At 37.9% G+C, this 22,156-nt stretch overlaps 1 protein-coding gene across 15 annotated transcripts in view; it reads left to right on the forward strand.

Moving 5' to 3' along the window:
* SYT16 (synaptotagmin 16) overlaps positions 1–22,156 on the forward strand; it is a 287,045-nt gene that overhangs the window by 212,906 nt on the left and 51,983 nt on the right. For 2 of the 15 annotated variants that reach the window (XM_081509823.1, XM_081509824.1), the window contains one exon: positions 21,826–21,987. The exons of 11 other annotated variants lie outside the window; for them this stretch is intronic. The gene's annotated coding sequence lies outside the window, so the exon portion shown is untranslated. Of the gene's footprint in view, positions 1–20,396; positions 20,627–21,825; positions 21,988–22,156 lie in introns of all 15 variants that reach the window. 2 more of the 15 variants (XM_081509827.1, XM_081509825.1) reach the window with 2 other exon arrangements.

Raw genomic sequence — 22,156 nt, forward strand, 5'->3', positions numbered from 1 at the left:
TTATTGTGATCCACACAGTCAAAGGCTTTGGCATAGTCAATAAAACAGAAATAGTTTTTTTTCTGGAACTCTCTTGCTTTTTCAATGATCCAGCAGATGTTGGCGATTTGATTTCTGGTTCCTCTGCCTTTTCTAAAACCAGCTTGAACATCTGGAAGTTCACGGTTCACATTGCTGAAGCCTGGCTTGGAGAATTTTGAGCATTATTTTGCTAGCATGTGAGATGAGTGCAATTGTGCAGTAGTTTGAGCATTCTTTGGCATTGCCTTTCTTAGAGATTGGAATGAAAACTGACCATTTCCAGTCCTGTGGCCACTGCTGAGTTTTCCAAATTTGCTGGCATCTTGAGTGCAGCACTTTCACAGCATCATCTTTTAGGATTTGAAATAGCTCAACTGAAATTCCATCACCTCCACTAGCTTTGTTCATAGTGATGCTTCCTAAGGCCCACTTGACTTCACATTCCAGCATGTCTGGCTCTAGGTGAGTGATCACAACATCGTGATTATCTGGGTCATGAAGATCTGTTTTGTACAGTTCTTCTGTGTATTCTTGCCACCTCTTCTTAATATCTTCTACTTCTTTTAGGTCCATACCATTTCTGTCCTTTATTGAGCCCATTTTTGCATGAAATGTTCCCTTGGTATCTCTAATTTTCTTGAGGAGATCTCTAGTCTTTCCCATTCTGTTGTTTTCCTCTATTCCTTTGCACTGATCGCTGAGGAAGGCTTTCTTATCTCTCCTTGCTATTCTTTGGAACTCTGCATTCAAATGGGTATATCTTTCCTTTTCTCCTTTGCTTTTGTTGTTTAGTAAATTTTGCTTTTAGAGTCCTTTGCCTACAAATGATTGCTCTTGTCCCTCACCAAAACCTTAAAAAAGGGGAAGGCAGCGATGATTATTTTCATATGAAGAACGGAAGCCTCAGAAAAGTCAAGTAACAAAGGACAAGTCACACAGCTAACCTGTGGCAGGATCAAGGCTAAAACCTGTGCCTTTTGATTCTAAATTCTTTGGATTTTCACTTCCTATCTTCATAAGTGAAGGAAAATATTTCTGGCCATAAAGGGAATTTTGGATGGAGCTGAATTCAGTTCAGCCAGTCCTTTCAATATGCTGACAGAGTCAAGGGCACTGAGCTCCATCTTGGGGCTGTAAAGGCCTATAGTGGACTCTGCTTCCAGAGAATCATGGTATTTAAGGGGCAAACCATGGGGCAGCTTTGTCAGTATGAAATAAGTGCTGTGGAATCAGAGAGCAGTTGTGGTATTTGGGGCCCAGTATTATAGTATCATAAATTTGCTTTAAACTGTGCTTGTGCTCAGATGCTCAATGGTTTCTGACTCTTAAAGTATCACAAATTTCTTTTAAACTGAGAGAACCCTAACAGGTTGGCTTACTCACATTAGCTATGCTGTAAATGTGTTTGGGTTCAGTGGATACATCAGCTGTGTGGGAGGAATCAAGGATATAATTTAGTTGGGGAAATAAGACATAAGTGAATAAAATGTTAATAAAGGTTTTAAAATAGCTAGTCAAGCTAGGAGACATATCACAAAGCAGTACACACTTATTTGCTTAATGAATTATGTAGACAGCATTTCTTGTATAAATTCAGAGAAGAGAGCGATATAAAGTTCTTTGGCCAAGATTTTATAATTCTATCTTTTCAGGGGAAAATCTGGAATAGAGTTCTCTTCACTCTCACCCGTAATACTCCTTGCGCTTGATTACACCAGTCAGAATCCTTTTGGGTGCAAGTGACAGAAATTTAATCAAAAGGAGCTTAAGTGTGCATGCTCACATGTGCACGTGCACGTGAACACACATACACACACACACAAACACACACACACTAGAGTTTTTTAGTCCACAGGAGTGAAAAGCCCAGTGAGTTGTGTTTCTATATGGAAACGATTGGCTCTGCTTCTCAGGGGGCCTTAGTCTCAGGAATCCAGAATTCTTGATTCTACTATTTTTTGTGCTATTTTCTTTCTCAGGCAGACTGTCTCCTAGGTGATGGCAGATAGGGGCCTATACCCTACTACCTTAACCTCAGCTGCAGGAGTGTATGTGTGTTTAGTTGCTCAGTTGTGTCCAACTCTTTGTGACCACTTGGAGTGCAGCCCATCAGGCTCCTCTGTCCATGGAATTTTTCATGGAGTGGGTTGCCATTTTCTACTCCAGGGAATCTTCCTGACCTAGGGATTGAACCTACGACTGTGCCACCTGGGAAGCTTTTTCAATGTTTCCAGTAGAGTTCTAGGGCTTCTCTGGTGGCTCAGATGGTAAAGAATCTGCATGCAATGCAGGAGACCTAGATTCGATCCCTGGGTTGGGAAGATTCCTTGGAGAAGGGAATGGCTACCCACTCCAGTATTCTTGCCTAGATAATTCCATGGATAGAGGAACTGGGCAGGCTACAGTGCATGGGGTCACAAAGAGTTGGACATGATTGAGTGACTAACGCATACACACAGCAAAGTTCTGAGGTTGGCTCTCATTGCCAGTGTCTGAGTTATTTGCCTACTCAAACCTCATGGAGGCATGTTTTCATAAAAGAAAACCAGATGTCTTTCCTGAGAGAAAAAGATTCTGAAATGTCAAAATTAACATCTGTATATTGTAACACATATATAAAACTTGGGACACTTAAAAAAATTAAAAAGAACCTAAGTCTTTGTCTATTTACCCACATAGTAATTTCAGGGGCTCTTCATTTCTTTGTGTAGATGCAGATTCATATCTAGTATCATTTTTCTTCTGTTTGAAGGACTTTTTATCATTTTTTTTTTTCGTTTTGCCATTCAGATTCTTTCTGAAGTCTTTATTTTGCCTTTTATTTTGAAAGATATTTTCTCTAGGTCTAGAATACTGTCAGCTTTTTCTTCCAGCACTTTAAAAATATTTTTTCACTGTGAGATTTCACAATGAGAAGTCTCCTAACATTCTTGTCTACATTTCTCTGTTCATACTGTCTTTTTTCCCCCCTCTATTTAAAAAAAAAAAAAATCAGTAGACTACTTTCCCAGAGCAGTTTTTGGTTTACAGAAAAATTGAGTAAAAAGTATAAAGAGTTCCCAAATACTCTCCTCCAGCCTTGTTTCTCCTGTTATTCATCTTAGATTGGTACTTTTGTTACAATTGATGAAGCAATATTGATATATTATTGTTAACTAGTTCATAGTCTATATTAGGGGTCATTGTGTTGTTTTGTTTCTGACCATCCCAACTGGTTTTTAGCAATTTGATTATGATTTGCCTTAGTGTAGTTTCACCATATTTCTTGGACTTAGGATGTTTTCTGCTTCTTGAATTGGTGGGTTTATAACTTGCATCAAATATGGAAAATGTTGGCCATGATTTCTTCACATATTTTTCCTGCTCCCCTCCCTCCTTCAGGGTCATCAATTATATGTATTTTATGTGACCTCAAATTGTCCCGCTGCTACTGGCGCCCTGTTCATCTTTGCCCAATGATTATATTTCTCAGTGTTTCATTTTGAGTTGCTTTTACTGTTTTCAAGCTCACCACTCTTTCTTCTTCATTGTCTAATCTGTGATTAATCCCAATCAGTGTTAGTTTTTTTCATTTTAGTGTAGTTTTCAGCTTCAACATTTTCATTTGACTCTCTACTTATTGTGTTCATAATTTCTTCTAACTTCCTGAATGCATGGAGTACAGTGATAGTCACTGTTTTAATGTCCTTGTCTACAAATTATCTATGTCTTCTATTATCTGTGTCATTTCTTATTCCTTTTCAATTGATTAACTTTCCCCTCATTAAGCTTCTTGGCGTGCCTAGAAAGTTTTGATTGAATGTCATACATCGTGAATTTTATCTTGCTGCATGTTGGATATAGAAATATTCTTGAGCATTGCTCTGAGTTGTGGTTAAACAATTTGAAAACCGCTTGAACCTTTTAGGTCTTTGTTTTAAGCCTTTTTAGGTAGGACCTAAGTAATGTTTTATCTAGGTTTAATTGTTCTTCCCTACTGAGCCAAAACCCTTCCAGGTGGTTTACTCAATGTCACATCAGTTAAGAGGTTTTCTATTCTAGCTAGTTGGACCAGAGCACTATTCTTTGCTCTGTATGAGTTCAAGGGTCTGTTACCTGACCAGTTTGAGTGGTTCTTTCCATAGTTTGCTCACGTCCCAGTTTTCAGCTGAAAACTCAAGTATGGCAGATCTCTAGAGTTCTCTCTCTTTTTAGCTCTCCTATTTAATACTGTTTTGTGAGCTTTCATAGCATGGTCTCCCTGGCCTCTTAGCTTTATCACCTCAAATCAGGGAGACCACCAACCTTGCCTGGGTTCCCCTTAGTAGACAATGGCTTCAAAATGTTCTCCGGGTAATCAGCTTAGACTATCATAGGACTTACTTGCTTATATCTCACCTCTTAAGAATTGCTATTTTTTGTTGCCTTTGTTTAGTATCTTTCAACCCATGGGTTATGTCCAGGTTTTTAGTTGTTTCATGTGTGATGTTTAGTTGTTTGAGTGTGATGAATGGTAGATTATCTATTTCAGGTTGAGAAAGTTTCTTTTTATTCCTAGTTTCTGAAGATTTTTTTTTAATCGCAAAAACTCTTGAAAGTGTTGAAATTTATTTAATGATTTTATGCATCTATTGAGATGATTATATTAGCGTGATTATTTATACTTTAGAAAATTTCCGAGTATTTAAACTTCTCTGAATTTTTATTTTCAGTGTATTTTTTAAAATACATTTAAATTTTGTTTGCTGCTGGTCAGGATGTTTATAACTAGGATCATCAGAGACTGAGTTACTATATAAATTACCTTCTTTGATTTCATAAATGATATGGGTTTTCCCTTCTAGAATAGCTTATATGAAAGAACAAGTTACCTTCCTTTGAAGGCTAGAAAAAGTCATCTAAATACATCTGGACATGATATGTCCCTTTTGAGTTGTTTTTCTACATTTTATTTTTTTTAGTGGTTATTGGTCTACATGTTTTCTATTTTTTCTTTTTAAAAAAAAATTTAAATCTCTTTTTTCTCTTGTGATTTTAAAATGCCCACTGTGTCTATAGTTATATTTGTCTGAATCAACCTTGTCAATGGTTTATCTTTAAAAGATAGTTTTTATAATATCATCTCTATTTCTTAGTGTTTTCTTCATATTATATTTTTATTAATATTTGCTTTCCTCTTTTCTCTTTCTTCCGTGTAGTTTGGTTTAATCTATTGATCAATAATACCTTGAGTTTTATGATACATTTCTATCATATTAATTTCTTCATCTTTTTCTTGACTCATAATATATACTCTAAATTAATCCATAAATTTTCTTTAAGTACCACTTTAACTATATCCCACAAGTGTATGATATGTGATGTGTTCATTATTTTTTAGTTATTAATATTTTATCATTCCAATTAGGGTTTCTTTTTTTGACCCATCAATTATTTAAAATTGTGGTTTCTGGTTTCCAGAAGCATTTTTCTAATTTAAAAGTCTTGTTATATTTCTAACTGCATTGAAATTAAAATGTGGTCTAACTGTATTTTTGAAGCTTCTTTTGTGGCCTGATACATGGGCTGATTTTTATAACTCTTCCACATATGCTTGCAATTACTGTATATTCTTAGATTGTTTTGCATTTCACCTCATGCTATGTATTATCTTCTGTGTGTTTGTGGGTGAGCTCATCCTCAGAAGGCATTGTTTTTGAATGTGGTGATGGATGTAATCCCGTGTACCTTTGCTTATAGAAGTGTTCCTTAGGACAATTTTGCTCTGTTAGTACAAAATCTTTTGGATTTGCTTATTAATTTCTTGCTTTCATATGTTTGCCCTGCATTGATACTATACTTCTGTAAGAGGTAAACACTTGATGTTTTTGTTTCTCACAGGATAATTTTTTTTCCATTCACAGCTCCAAACAAATAGCAAGCTTTCTTCCCACTTCTCTAAGTACAAACTGTTAGATGGAATTTTATTAGTCCCCTTTTCAAAGAAAGGGCAGCATTTTTTAAAGAGTAGTAGTCTTTTTTTCATGGGGTCGCAGAGAGTCAGACACGACTGAGCGACTGAACTGAACTGAACTGAGTCTTTTTTTTTTTTTGCTTCCTTAGTCAGTTTTATTTATTTTTTAAATTTATTTATTTTAATTGGAGGCTAATTACTTTACAATATTGTAGGGGTTTTGCCATACATTGACATGAATCAGCCATGGATGTACATGAAGAGGAGGTACTGAAGCTGAGGTGCTGAATCCAGCCTTGCATGATCCCAAGGCTATTCATATCTGAGATATCAGTCTATGACCTGCAAACAAGTTGGCTACCCCTCTGGGCTAATACCAGGTGTCTTTCTAATTTTATCGGCATTTCTGTGAGTTTGTAGTAGGAGGGGTTCTGTATGGCCTCAGTCTTCTGAATAGCAAGAACCAAAAGCTGGTCTAATTTTTAAGGATGAGTAAACTGAGGTTTATTGATGACCCAAGATTATTCAACTGGAAATTGCCAGAGCTAGGATTAAAACCTGTGCATGATCTGCTTCTTGTTGGCATTCTTCCTCCCTTTGGCTTTTATATGGCATTTGTGATAGTTAATTTTATGTATCAGCTTGACTGGGCCATGAGATAACAAGATTGTTAGTCAGATATTCTGATTGTATCTGGGCGGATGTTTGTGATGAGGTTAACATTTGAATTACTAGGAACAAAGCTAGTGGAGGTGATGGAATTCCAGCTGAGCTATTTCAAATGCTAAAAGATGATGCTGTGAAAGTGCTGCACTCAATATGCCAGCAAATTTGGAAAACTCAGCAGTGGCCACAGTATTAGAAAATGTCAGTTTTCATCCTAATCCCAAAGAAAGGCAATACCAAAGAATGTTCAAACTATTGCACAATTGCCCTTGTCTCACATGCTAGCAAAGTAATGCTCAAAATTCTCCAAGCTAGACTTCAACAGTACATGAACTGAGGACTTCCAGATGTTCAAGCTGGGTTTAGAAAAGGCAGAGGAAACACAGAGATCAAATTGCCAACATCCGTTGGATCATAGAAAAAGCAAGAGAGTTCCAGAAAAACATCTGCTTTATTGACTATGCCTAAAACTTTGACTATGTGGAACACAACAAACTGTGAAAAATTCTTCAAGAGATGGAAATACCAGGCCACCTTACCTGCCTTCTGACAAACCTGTATGCAAGATAGGAAGCAACAGTTAGAACTGGACATGGAACAATGGACTGGTTCCAAATTGGGAATGGAGCACGTCAAGGCTGTGTATTGTCACCTTGCTTATTTAACTTATATGCTGAGTACATCATGCGAAATTCTGGGCTGGAGGAAGTACAAGCTGGAATCAAGATTGCCAGGAGAAATATCAATAACCTCAGACATGCAGACGACACTATACTTATGGCAGAAAATGGAGAGGAACTAAATGGCCTCTTGATGAAAGTGAAATAGAAGAATGAAAAAGCTGGCTTAAAACTCAATATTGAAAAAATCTAAGATCATGGCACCAGTCCCATCACTTCATGGCAAATAGATGGGGAAACAATGGAAACAGTGACAGATTTTATTTTCTTGGGCTCCAAAATCACTTCAGACAGTGACTACAGCCATGAAATTAAAAGACACTTGCTCCTTGGAAGAAAAGCTATGACAAACCTAGACAGCATTTTAAAAAGCAGAGACATTACTTTACCGACAAAGGTCCATCTAGTCAAGGCTATGGTTTTTCCAGTAGTCATGTATGGATGTAAGAGTTGGATTCTAAAGAAAGCTGAGCACCAAATAATTGATTCTTTTAAACTGTGGCTTTGGAGAAGACTCTTGAGGGTCCTTGAACTGCAATGAGATCAAACCAGTCCATTCTAAAGGAAATCAGTCCTGAATATTCATTGGATGGACTGATGCTGAAGCTGAAGCTCTAATACTTTCACCTCTGATGCGAGGAACTGACTCATTTGAAAAGACTCTGATGCTGGGAAAGATTGAAGGCAGGAGAAAGGGACGACAGAGGATGGGACAGTTGGATGGCATCACCGACTCGATGGACATGAGTTTGAGCAACTCTGGGAGTTGGTGATGGACAGAGAAGCCTGGTGTGCTGCAGTCCATGGGGTAGCAAAGAGGTGGACACGACTGAGTGACTGAACTGAACTAACATTTGAACTGGTCAACAAAATAAAGCAGATTGCCCTCCCTAATGTGGGTGTGCCTTACCTAATCAACTGAAGACCTGAGCAAGGGGGAACTCTGCCTGCTTGATTCCTTGAGCTGGAACATTGATTTTCTCCTGCCCTCAGACTGGAACTTATACCATTGGCTCTCCTGGTTCTTTCAGTCAGGATGGAATGACTCACTGGCTCTCCCAGGTCTGCAGCTTGCCAACTGCAGGTTTTTGGACTTTTCTGCTTCCATAATCACATGGGAGCCAGTTATATGTGTGTGTGTGTGTGTTTTCTACTATTGGTTCTGTTACTCTAGAGAACTCCAACTAATACGCTATTATACCGATTTTAAGTTTATGTGTTTATTAATTACTGAAGCATTTGTTTTATTTCTAATTGTATGTTAGACACTAAGAGGGCAGACTAGAGAACAATGAGTTAAGACTGCAAATTCTTTGAAGATGTTAGAGAAGTCACAGCTACAGAAATACATTTAGAAAATGTAAGTAAGAAAAGTAATAGGAGGTAAACTGTTCAAGACAGTTAAGAATATAGAGAGAAAAAGGGACATTATTGTATCCAGGGCAGCATTTCTCATTCAGTGGTGCTAGGCTTGTTCAATTGGTTCAGTGTCTGAAAATTGAGGTGTTTTGTGTGGCACCCTATGAAATTTTAATGCATTTATTTTCATCATTTTATCAGTAGAAACTATAGCTGGACTGTGTAAGCCATGTAATAGTCATAGCCATGAGTATGCATGCCCATGACAAAGCATGTTAAAGAAAGAGGCATGATTTGTTCTTGTTATTTAGTCACTAAGTCATGTCTGACTCTTGCGATCTCATGGACTGTAGCCTGCCAGGCTCCTCTGTCCATGGGATTTCCCAGGGAAGAATACTGGAGCGGGTTGTCATTTCCTTCTGCAGGGGATCTTCCAGACCCAGGGACCAAACCCATGTCTCCTGCATTGGCAGGCATATTCTTTACCACTGAGCCACCAGGGAAGCCCTAGAGGCATGATAAATGATGTCCATGTTTCTTTGTTCATATTCATTTCTGTTATTACCTACTTGTGCTTGTCAGCATGTGTGTGATAACAGGCACCCAAAGCATAGAAACTGTATGGGAAAAAATGGAACATTTAGAAAATATTCCATTAATTTTTCTGAAAATGGAGAAACATTATTTGTTATCTAATTTTCAGGGAGATTATTGGGGGGGCCTATTATGATATGTGCATACCACTACTGAATATCTGATGTGCAAATTGTGTGACTTTTGGAATATAGCTTTTCTGCTTTTATTTTTCCTGAAAAAGCTGTTACTTAGCTAAGTGAAAATGTTCAGTCTATATTTTTTGCAGTTATCATGATATGTTTGGGTATATTTACTGTGAATTTGGTGCTGAAGACACTTTGAAATTGCCTTATAGAAACTATCACTGTAGCTTGACTGGGCTTCAAGTTGAGTTTTATCTCAAGATAAAACAACTTTGCAAACTGCCTTAAGGATGATTTGCTGCATGGAATGGGAAGATGAGTGAATAAACTGAACAATTATTATAGAAATCTAGAAACTCAACACCTGCAAAGTACACGATCTGTTCATTATCTTTCTCAGCCTTGCTAATATATCCCAAGCCCTTCATTTTAGTATCCATGGCAATGAGATTTTCTTTTGTCTTCCTAATCAGAACGTTTGTAAATTAAATGTTGATTCACATTTGCTTATAAGGATTCATTCGAGTGATAGAGAACTATTGGGGGTTGGGGAAAAGAAAGCAAGAACAAGCATTCTGGTTTCATGTTTTCTCTGCATGTGCAGAAATTTAATTAGCAGGTCACTTCATTCTCAGCAGAGTAAATTACAGTCCTGGTCATTAATTTGTATGTAAATGCCACCATTGTAGGAAGACAACACAACACTTGAGTCCTATCAAGAGATGCCCTTGTAGGAGGCATACAAATTATCAGAGCTTAAAAGAGTCGGGCAAGTAAATGGTTTAGCACTTGCTCTCATTCAGGTGAGCCCTGTTGCAAGGATGAAACAGCTTAGAGTAATTGTCAAAGCCAAGTGTTCAGAAAACATTTTTATTTGAGAGAGTGCAAAATAGTGAGAAATGAGGACCCAGTGAGTACAAACATAGGTCTTGTTCAGAATACTACCTGGAGAGAAGGCTTTTTGTGATCTCCGTAGTCAGACCTGGGCTTCCCTAGTGGCTCAGCTGGTAAAGAATCTGCCTGCAATGCAGGAGATCTGGGTTCTATCCCTGGGTTGGGAAGATACTCTGGAGAAGGGAATAGCTACCCACTCCAGTATTCTGGTCTGGAAAATTCCATGGACTGTATCCAAGAGTGAGACATGACCAAGTGACTTTCACTTTCAATACCTTAGTCAGACCTAATCACTCTCAATGCTTTCATGTTGCTTCATTTCTTATCCTGGGTGAGTGGCCTGGAAGGGAAGAGAAATAAGCTTCAATGGGGCTATGGTAGCCCTGGATAGAGGACCATTCACTTAGGGTATTAACTAGCTTCACACATATCTGTCCAGAGAAGCCAGGAAAACTGGGGGCTTATTTGGCAAACACTTGGCTCATGGGAATAAACGGAGTGAGCTGAATGTGACAACAGGGGAATCTAGGCTGTGTCAGCATTATCTGTCTTCAGGGCTCTTTAGGTTTGATTTGAGTTAGTGGCTCCTGACTGTTGCAAATAGGGTCCAGTAACTGGGGTCACAGAGGAGTCAGACAAGAGCTAAATTGTGGCCTACATCTCAAGGTTTATCTAGGAACTCGAATATAAATCAGAAAGCCAGGAGAGTTTCCCAGGTGGACACAGAGGGGATCAGAGAGACATTCCATTTGGTGTGGTCCTCAGACTTCGCTCCTTGGGCTAGAGCAGAAGGACAAGTTCTAGATTTCATTGGTTTTGAGTTTTCTCAACTGCACAGAAATGGCTGGGAATATTTGAATCCATAAGGAGAGGACAGAATTTCAGTACCTTGCAGTGGGGGAGAGAGAGAAGGCTGCCATGGGAACCAGCTTTACGTTGATTCACATTTTAAAAGCTTTACCAAGCTGCAATTGATAAACCACACACGTATACAGTGTACAATTTGTCAATTTTGACATCCTGTGAAACCATCACAAGAAGCAAGAAAGCGAACATTTGTATCACTCCGATAGTATCCTCATTCTCCTTCGTAATCCATTGTTCTCTGTAACTTCCGCCTTGCCACCCTGTAGGCAGTCACTGATCTATTTTCCAACGTAGTATCTTAGTTTAAATTTTCTAGAATAGTATATAAATGGAATTATATTATTTGTACCCTTTTGACTTTTCCCCCACTACTCTCAGCTTAATGTTTTTGAGATTCATCCATATTGTTGGAGTCCTCTTGATTGCTTACTAGTATTCCATTGTATTGATTTGCCATTACTTGTTTATCCATTTAACTGTTGCTGAACGTATGGGTTGCTTCTAGATTCTGGCTCAGTTAGTTCAATACAGTTCAGTTGCTCAGTTGTGTCCGACTCTTTGTGATCACATGGACTACAGCATGACAAGCTTCCCTGTCCATCACCAACTCCTGAAGCTTGCTCAAACACCTGTCCATCAAGTCGGTGATGCCATCCAACCATCCCATCCTCTGTCGCCCCCTTCTCCTCCTGTCTTCAATCTTTCCCAGCATCATGGTCTTTTCTAAAGAGTCAGTTCTTCACATCAGGTGGTCAAAGTACTGGAGTTTCAGCTTCAGCATCAGTCCATCCAGTGAATATTCAGGACTAATTTCCTTTAGGACTGCCTGGCTGGATCTCCTTGCAGTCCAAGGGACTCTCAAGAGTCTTCTCCAACACCACAGTTCAAAAGTATCAATTCTTTGGTGCTCAGCCTTCTTTATGGTCTAACTCTCAGATCCATACATGACTGCTGGAAAAACCATAGCTTTGACTAGATGGACCTTTGTCGGTAAAGTAATGTCTCTGCTTTTGAATACACTGCCTAGATTTGTCATAGCTTTTCTTCCAAGGAGCAAGTGTCTTTTAATTTCATGGCTGCAGTCACCATCTGCAATGATTCTGGAGCCCAAGAAAATAAAGTCTGTCACTGTTTCCATTGTTTCCCCATCTATTTGCCATGAAGTGATGGGACCGGATGCCATGATCTTAGTTGTGTTCAATGTTGAGTTTTAAGCCAGCTTTGTCACTCTCCTATTTCACTTTCATCAAGAGGCTCTTTAGTTCCTCTTCACTTTCTGGCATAAGGGTGGTGTCATCTGCATATCTGAGGTTATTGATATTTCTCATGGCAATCTTGATTCCACCTTGTACTTCATCCAGCCTGGCATTTTACATACTCTGCATATAAGTTAAATAAGCAGGGTGACAATATACAGCCACAACGTACTCGTTTCCCAATTTGGAACCAGTCTGTTGTTCCATGTCCGGTTCTAACTGTTGCCTCTTGACCTGCATGTAGGTTTTGCAGGAGGTGGGTAAGGTGGTCTGGTAATTCCATCTCTTGAAGAATTTTCCACAGTTTGTTGTTCTCCACACAGTCAAAGGCTTTAGCATAGTCAATAAAGCAGAAGTAGATGTTTTTCTGGAACTCTCTTGCTTTTTCTATGATCCAACAGATGTTGGCAATTTGATCTCTGTGTTTCCTCTGCCTTTTCTAAACCCAGCTTGAACATCTAAAAGTTCTTGGTTCATATGTTGAAACCTAGATTGGAGAGTTTTGAGCCTTACTTTGCTAGCGTGTGAGATAAGTGCAATTGTGCAATAGTTTGAACATTCTTTGCATTGCCTTTCTTTGGGATTACCTAGTGGCTCAGTTGGTAAAGAATCTGCCTGCAATGCAGGAGACCTGGGTTCGATTCCTAGGTTGGGAAGATCCCCTGGAGAATGGAATGGCAGTGCACTCCAACATTCTTGCCTGGAGAATTCCTTGGACACAGGAGCCTGGTGGGTACTGTCCATGGGGTTTCATAGAGTCAGATACAACTGAGCGACTAACACTTTCACTTTCACTCACATCCATACATGACTACTGAAAAAACCATAACTTTGACTATATGGACTTATATATCTTAGGGTTGCAAAAATTTCTCCTATGTTTTTTCCTAGGAGTTTTGTAAAATTTTACAATTCAATCTATGATTAATTTTTATACCCACACACATAGTGTGAACTATGGGTTGATGTTCTACTTTATTAATAATATTCGTTTTGCTCAAGCATACTTATTTGAAAGACTTCAATTTCCCCCATTAAATTGCTTTGGAACCTTTGTTAAAAAAAACAAAAAACAAAAAACAAAACCAGTGGACCATATTTCTGTAGTCCTATTTCTGGACTAAATTCTGTTGATTAATTAGTTTACCTTTTTGCCATTATCAAATTGTTGATCAGTGTAGCTATATCATAAGTCTTGAAAGCAGGTACTCCCACTTTGTTCTTTTTAAAAATTATTTTGAATTTTCTAAGTCCTTATGTTTCCTTATACACCTTAGAGTATGCTTCTCAAATTTTACAAAGTGTCTGCTTGAATATTGATTTAGATTGCATTAAATCAATAGGATAATTTGGGAAAATTAATATCTTAACAATACTGAGTCTTCTCTATTTTTTCCTCAGGAATATTTTATTGCTTTTGATATAGTAGTTTGGAATGCCTCCTGTTAAACTTTAGGATATAGGTATATAATTTTCTCTATTTGTGACGTCTTTGTCAGTTTTTTTCATTAGTACTATGCTGGCCTCATAAAATGGATTGAGAAATGCTCTCTTTTCCTCTGCTTTCTGTAAGAGTTGTGTAGATACTGGTATTATTTGACATTCATAGAACTCTGTACCTCAAAACTGTAGAATGTTCTTTTTTTTTTAAGTCCACATTATCACAGTAGACTGTATGTTGAGTCATACAAATCTATACACTTACTGATTTTTTTCTTACTCTATCAACTAACTACTGAGAAGAGGGTGTAAAAATCTTTAGTTTTACTTTGAGTTTGTCTATTTCTCCTCTGAGCTCCATTAGTTTTTCCATCACATGTTTTGAAACCCTGTTAATAGTTTCATAGACACTTACAATTTTTATGTCTTCATGAGTTGATCATTTTATTGTTTTAAAATATAATTCCTCTCTGGTAAAGCTATTGTCTTGATGTTAACAGCTGCGTCAACTTCTTTACACTTATAGTTTGCATAACTTATTTTTTAAATCCTTTTGCTTTTAACTTGTCTCTGTATTTGTACTTATGGTCATTAAATAATTGGGTCTTGCTTTTTTATTCAGTTTGACAATCTTTACTTTCGAATGTGGCCTTTATTTCATTTGCATCTAATGTGTGGAAATTATTGGGTTTAAGTATATCATTTTGCTATTTGCTTTCTAATTGTTGCTTCTGATTTTCATCTTCTGTTGCTCTTACCAGTTTCTTTTTGTGTTACTCACCTATGTGTTTAATGTTCAATTTAAATTCCTCTAAAATTTTAGCTATACATATTTGTATTTTCTTTTTTCATGGCTTTTCTAAGAATTACACATGCATCCTTAGTTCATCACAGTCCACTTTGAGTTAGTATTGTACTGCTTTATATTTACTCTTTGTTTTATGTCACAACATTACACAACTTTGTGACAGAATAAATCACTTACTTCCCCTCTCCTTTGTGCTATTGTTAGCTCATGTTTTACTTTTCCACACTGTATCAACTCTCCACCCCCATGCAATAGTATATATTTTCTTCAGTTATCTTTCAGAAAAAGTAAAAGGAGAAAACATCCAATATTTTTTTTTTTTTGTATTTACTCACATATTTACCATTGCTTTTCGATCCTTCCCTTAAATCTGAGATTCAGTTTGTTGCCAGTTCCCTTTCTTTTGACAAACTTCCTCTAACATTTCTTGAAATGAAGGTCTGATGAATACTCTTTTTATTTATATAAAAATGTGTTTATTTCACATACTTTTTTGAAGGATGATTTCTCTGGATATAGGATTCAGTGTTGATGTTTTATTTTTTCTTTCAGCTCTTAAATGTATCATTTTGTTGTGTTGTGCCTTCCAATGTCTCTGAGAGATGACAGTTTTCTTTGTTTTATTATTTTCTACTATGCAATGCATTTCTCTTTCTCTTCTTACTTTCAAATACTTTGTTTTATCTTTGATTTTCAGCTAGTTGACAATGACGTGTCTCACTGCAGAACTTTTGAGCTAGATTATTAAAATGTTTGATTCTGTGTGTTGATTTTTTCTGTATGTTTTTTCAGCACATTTGGGTGATTCCCAGTTCTTATTTTTTCAAATATTTTTCTTCCACATTTTTTGTTTTGTTTTTCCCTCCTTGAACTCCAGTTATACGTATTTCAGACAACTAGATATGCTATCCTAGTTCACTGAGATTTTGTTTATCTTCTTTCCAAATTTTTTATGTTCTTCAGACTGATTACTTTTTATTGAGCTCCTTCAAAATTCATTGCCATCTCCAACCTGCTAAAAAGCAAATTGACTGAATTTTTTAACTTTGAAGATTTAATTTTCAATTTTAAGTTTATTTACTTTTTTGAATATTGTTTTCATTTCTCCACTGAAATTGTCCTTATTTATGTTCATTATGATCACCTTTTCCTTTGATTCTTTGAACTTATACAATAGATACTTTAAAGATGTTGTCTTCTGCATCCAAAATCTGAGTCATCTTGAGGCTAGTTTCAGTTGAATGTTGTTTTTCCTTGATGATTCACATTTTTCTTGTTTCTTTGTATGTCTAGTGACTTTTGATTGTATAATGGACATTGTGGATCAAATGTTGTAAAGATATTGGATTCTTTAATCTTTCTATAAAGAGTATTGCTTTTCATTTTAGCTCAGTTTCAACAGTGAAATTACTAGTTGATTCCTTTGAGTATAATGGTTTATAGTATGTTATGTTGGGTTTATTTCAGTTTTACTCAGTCTTATCTCTAGTGTTAGCCCTTCTAAAGTTTGAACAGAAAATCTAGCGTGTCTACCAAGCTACTGTGCCTTGGCCAAATTCAAACTCCTAACTCAGACTCTGCTGAGACAGGCTTCAGGCAAAATGTCTAATCAAATTTTTAATCTTCTAGCTGTTACTTTTTCTAATTTTCCTGAATTTTCCCATATGTATACCTAGTACAGATTTCAGACAAATGCTTGAGCTAAATTCATATGCAGATTTCGGAGCTCTCTCTCTCTCTGAGTCCCTCTTTTCTGGGATTTCCTTTTCCATTTCCAGTTACTCTGGTTGCCCTAATTCTGCCCTCTGACACCGCAGGTCAATAAGGCTTGTGATTTCTGCCTGAGTCCTTGATGCCCTGTGCATCATAGACTTAGGAATACTTTTAGCAGATAAATAGTATAACCATGTAGTCATCCAGTAATGTTTTCTTCTTTAGCAAATTAGATCTCCTCTAGTTTCTACCTTCTCCTGTTCACTCTCTACGCCTTCAGATAGTTTGTTTAATTTTTTTTCATGAATTTATAATTATTATTAGGTTAGTTCAAGTCATGTACTCTGCTGCTGTCATAACTAGAATCCTCAATATTATAACTTTTTCCTAGTGCAGTGATCTTTATGTTACTCATAAAAATTTTTCCATTTGACTAATTAATATTTAGCTGTTACAAGTGCCATCTCTTTGTTCATATATGAAATGGAGTTGTCAAAACATCTCATACAAGGTGTAGGGTGACAAAACAAGTGTGCACAAGAGAACCAGGTTGTAATCCTTCCTCTTCCACTAACTAGCTGCTTTACATATAGGTATGTGCCTTAAGTAGTCTCAGCCTTAGTTTCTATTCTGTAGAATGAGGGAGTTATGTTATATCAATGTTTTTCAACCTTTAAAAAAAAATGTCAGGACTTTTATTTTTTCCCAACAGTATCTTATAAAAACATAAACTGTATTAAAGCAAAACAGCCCCGATTGTACAGGGTATATAGTTCAGCCTGCTCAGTGCAACCACCCACATCTTTACTTTTACCGTGGGTGGCATTGAAGCTCCTTTGTGGAATCCCAGACCTCCACAGAGCATAGTCTGAAAAAAAAAATCAAGGTTGATGATTTATATAAATCTTTTCCTATCCTGTTTGAGTTAAAAAATGACTGGATTATGCATCTAAAAATGTGGTCATTTTTTTAAGGATCTGAGAGGGGCAGTTGTCACCTTTGACCCTCCCTTGTGCTTTTTTCACTTTAACCAACTTCTTGTTCTTATTTCTATCCTTATCCAACCACCCTGGGCAGACACTTGCTGTAGATATTGAGAAATATGGTATATTAGGGATTCTTGCAATTGTAGCTAAAATGAGCACTCAGGTACCACACCACCAAAGCACAACCCACCTCCGCCTGTCTCCATGTCCCATCTATAAGATACGAGCAGTACTTCCCTCCATCTAATTGCTCCTCTGTGGGTGGGAAGGAATTAATAAGTTTGGATCTGCACTGATCATTTATAAAGTCTTTCTCCATCTGTAAAATAGCAGCAGACAAGCTTAAGAAATCCTCTCTTTGCACCACCAGTTGGTGGTTTTATTGCCTTAAAAGAAACAACAAAATGAGCAGGTGTTGAGCACTGCCCACATCCAGACAGCACTGCCAACTCTTACAGAGTGCTCCACCTCTAAACTTGGAAAAATGCATAGTGAGGGAAGGAAGCTGATACAACCCACATTGTCAGCTTAATTTTCTCTTATTCCAGCCCTCATTTCTTTCATCCTTCCCCTGAAACAGTTCTGAGGAGTTTTCAAGTCAGACCCTGCAAGAATAGGCATTCTTCCCTTTGCTTATAAATGGCAGGGCTTCCTAGATGGGTTTCCATATAGGGCACTGCTGTGATGAGGATTAATAATAATAATCATTAACACTTTTTTAGCATACCATATGCCAGGCATGTTTTTTTTTTCGCCATTCATGATTTATCCCATTTAGCCCTATCGACAACTTTAAGATGTAAGGAATATCAAGATAAGGACACCGAAGTTCAGAAAGATTAAGGAACTTGCTTAGATCTCAGACCAGCAAATGGAAGGCCCCAGCTTCATACGGAGGCAGCTTGACTCCAGATTCTGCCTTCACTGATGTTAGACCTGGACAGGCAGTTTCTGTGGCACTGAGGCCCCGCTTTCCTGTCTTTTAGTTGTGAAAGATGAAGATGGCATTTCCTCTGCCTCGGTTTACAGGAAAAAAAAAGATTCACTAAAAATCAAAGTGAGGAATATTCTGATTGCACTGCTATAGAGACTTGGTATTGATGGGTCTATAGATAACTCTCTCTTTTCAGTCAAAGTCATGAACTTCCTGTCAGTGCAAGAAGCCCACAGTAGTAACTCAATAGTGTGTGAACAGAGGGAAGGAGCTGGGTGGCCATGCATCAGCAAGATTGTGGAAGAATCTGACTTCTCTTTGGTGGTAGATACTGAGGTGGTGTCTAAGATCTCTCCAAATTCTGTGATTGAGTGAAGTGAACAATTTCAACTTCAAGATGTGTCCACATCCTTGGCATTTGTGCAACTTCTTCTCTGTTGTCTTAGCAAGCTAATTGGATGAAGAGGTGAAGATTTTAATACAAATTTCCATTTGCATTAAATATTATTTCCCAAGTGCTTAGCTTGAAAGAGGTTTGAACTTGGTATTTATACTGTGTTTCAGAAAGTACTATCTTATGTCTGAAAATTAAGTGCCACAACTTAGATGAGACTTAGTGATTTTCAAAGATTTAAGTTGAATGAAATCCAGATCCACTCATTAGTTGTTGACATAGACTCATTACAAGGAAAGTAGCAGCTGGGATCTTTCAAAAAGGTAAGAGTCAAATTTTGAATTTGAGAAAAGAACTGATTGGTGAGAGAACATGGAAAGTAGTGTGGCAAAACCATTGACCTGGAAACCTGAAGACCTCCATTTGGTCCTGGCTTGGTATATACTTTGCCTCTTTGGGTTTTGGCTTCTCTTTGTGAAAATGAGGGAATAGATAGATGCTCATGAAAATCCTTTCTAACTCAACCTATGTGATTTTATATTCTTAATGACCAAACACAGTTGTGTAGATTTTGACCAGGATTTTTTTTCCTTCAAGCAACAGATGATAGGGGGAGCATAATATGGTCATAATAATATTGATGTTGGAGCCAGACCACCTGGGTTTGAATCCTGGTTACAATGTTTATTAACTGTTATCACTGTGGCAAATTACTGACCTCATGATGCTTCAGTTTCCCCATTCACAGAATGGGGATAATAAAGTACTGATTTCACTGGGTTATTGTGAGGAGTAAATAAGTTATCAGATGTAACTTTCTAGAATAGTGCCTGGCTCATGATCAATGCTGTATATGGGATTGCTTTTATTACTATAATAGCACCACTATTGTCTTCTGTTGCTACCAGTGGATTTTTAGGAGGGATGACAGGTTTCATTTTTAGACAGAGAATTTCCTGATCTCCTTGAGGACTGAGGCTTAGAATAGCATGTGCAGTTGCATTTACACTCCCATGAGGAGAATGGACCAGTTATACTGCAGCCTGGGTGTGTTCACTCCCACGTAGGGTGACTCTTCTTCCCACTGCTCTCTCTTCTCACAAAGGAAGCAATGTCCTGGCAGATTTCAGGGTGGAAATGGCAAAACTCCCTCTTGGCGCACTCTGAAAAGTAAGCTAGATACGGCTCTAGTGTCCTGAGGCAATAATGTCTGATGATTTGTGCGGTGACCAAGAACAGAGGTTCTATGTTCAAGTCCCAGCTTTGTTACTTTGCTAACTTTTTTGCCTAAGATAAGTTACTTAATCTCTCTATGCTTCTGTTTCCTGTCTCTAAAATGACAGTGATAATAATTATCCCTACTTTGTGGTGTTGCTGTGGTGATTAAATGGAATAATACATTTGAAGTCCCCAGAAGATACCTGGCGTATAGTCTATGTTTAGTCAATGGGAAACATTATAATTACTTTATGATTATGCAACAGGGAAGAGTAATTTTAAATTTACGCTGAATCTGTTTCTGTGACTGTAACCCTTTTTTGGTATTATAAGAATACATAATGGTCTGCCTCAGGGAGATAACCTGAGCGGCCCAACTGTGAAGGACTTTAAGGAAGTGAAACTAACACATTCCCCTGCCTGAGGCTTGCCATTTGGGGGACATTTGCAAGGACTGAATAGTCTTTTTACTTTGTTTCCTCACCTACGCCCACTTCTGATCTATAAAGAACCTGGCAACCAGGCCCTGACATGATGGCCTGCTAACTTCTTGGTCAGCCGACTCTCTGATTAAAGTCTCTTCCTTGCCTCAACCCTTTGAGACTCGGATTCATTGGCCTGTCTGGAGCAAGCAGAGCAAGCTTGGACTTGGTAATGGTTATTATGTTGAGTGAGGAGAATCTGTGCTCTGTGGATGATCAGTGACTCACTGGGAGAAAAAATCAAGGACCCCATACTGGTAAATTAATGAATTCTAATTCTTAATTTTATATATGAGGAAATACTTGTGGACTAACTCACTGAATTTGAAATTGATGACTTTTGACTATGAAAAATTTTAATAGTAAAACAATAGTATACTATTAATAGTATACTATTAATGATATTAGCCACTATTAATATAATATATGTTAATGTAATTAAGCATATTAATAGTATGTAATTTAATAGTAATACAGTTCAGTTCAGTTGCTCAGTTGTTTCCCACTCTTTGTGACCCCATGGACTGCAGCATGCCAGGCCTCCCTGTCCATCAGCAACTCCCAGAGCTTGCTCAAACTCATGTCCACTGAGTCGGTGATGCCATCCAACCCTCTCATCCTCTGTCGTCCCCTTCTCCTCCCACCTTCAATTTTTCCCAGCATCAGGATCTTTTCAAATGAGTCAGTTCTTCGCATCAGGTGGTCAAAGTACTGGAGTTTCAGCTTCAACATCAGTCCTTCCAATGAACACCCAGGACTGATCTCCTTTAGGATGGACTGGTTGGATCTCCTTACAGTCCAAGGGACTCTCAAGAGTCTTCTCCAACACCATAGTTCAAAAGCATCAATTCTTCAGTGCTCAGCTTTCTTTATAGTCCAACTCTCAAATCCATACATGACTACTGGAAAAACCATAGCCTTGACTAGATGGACCTTTGTTGGCAAAGTAATGTCTCTGCTTTTTAATATGCTGTCTAGATTGGTCATAACTTTTCTTCCAAGGAGCAAAGCATCTTTTAATTTCATGGCTGCAGTCACCATCTGCAATGATTTTGGAGCCCCCAAAAACAAAGTCTGTCACTGTTTCCATTGTTTCCCCATCTATTGGCCATGAAGTGATAGGACTAGATGCCATGATCTTAGTTTTCTGAATGTTGAGTTTTAAGTCAACTTTTTCACTCTCCTCTTTCACTTTTACCAAGAGGCTTTTTAGTTTTTCTTCGCTTTCTGCCCTAAGTGTGGTGTCATCTGCATATCTGAATATATCGATATTTCTCCCGGCAATCTTGATTCCAGCTTGTGCTTCATCCAGCCCAGAATTTTGCATGATGTACTCTGCATAGAAGTTAAATAAGCAGGGTGACAAAATACAGCCTTGATGTACTCCTTTCCCGATTTGGAACTAGTCTGTTGTTCCATGTCCAGTTCTAACTATTGCTTCTTGGCCTGCATACAGATTTATCAGGAGACAAGCCACGTGGCCTGGTATAGTAATACTAATGGAATACAAATGGCCTAGTAGCACACATGGAATGGAATCTCAGAGTTGGAAAAAGTGCCAGTGGATCTCTAATCCAACCACTTCTCTAGGGCATATATCCCCCTGACTATCTTCCAGGTGCGTAGATGGTCCTATGCTCTAAAGGTGGGGAGAGTCTAGTTTGGGTCCTGTTAGTCTCTGGATCTCTTCCATATGTGGTGGCCCATCCCATGCTAGAGAACTATGCCTAGCACACTGAGACATGAGGAGACTGTTCATTGTAATGGTGTTCTGTTGGGACGGTAAT

This window comes from Giraffa tippelskirchi, chromosome 7 (assembly GCF_054371585.1).
Source record: "Giraffa tippelskirchi isolate mGirTip1 chromosome 7, T2T-mGirTip1v1.2.pri, whole genome shotgun sequence".
Classification (NCBI taxonomy): Eukaryota; Metazoa; Chordata; class Mammalia; order Artiodactyla; family Giraffidae; genus Giraffa; species Giraffa tippelskirchi.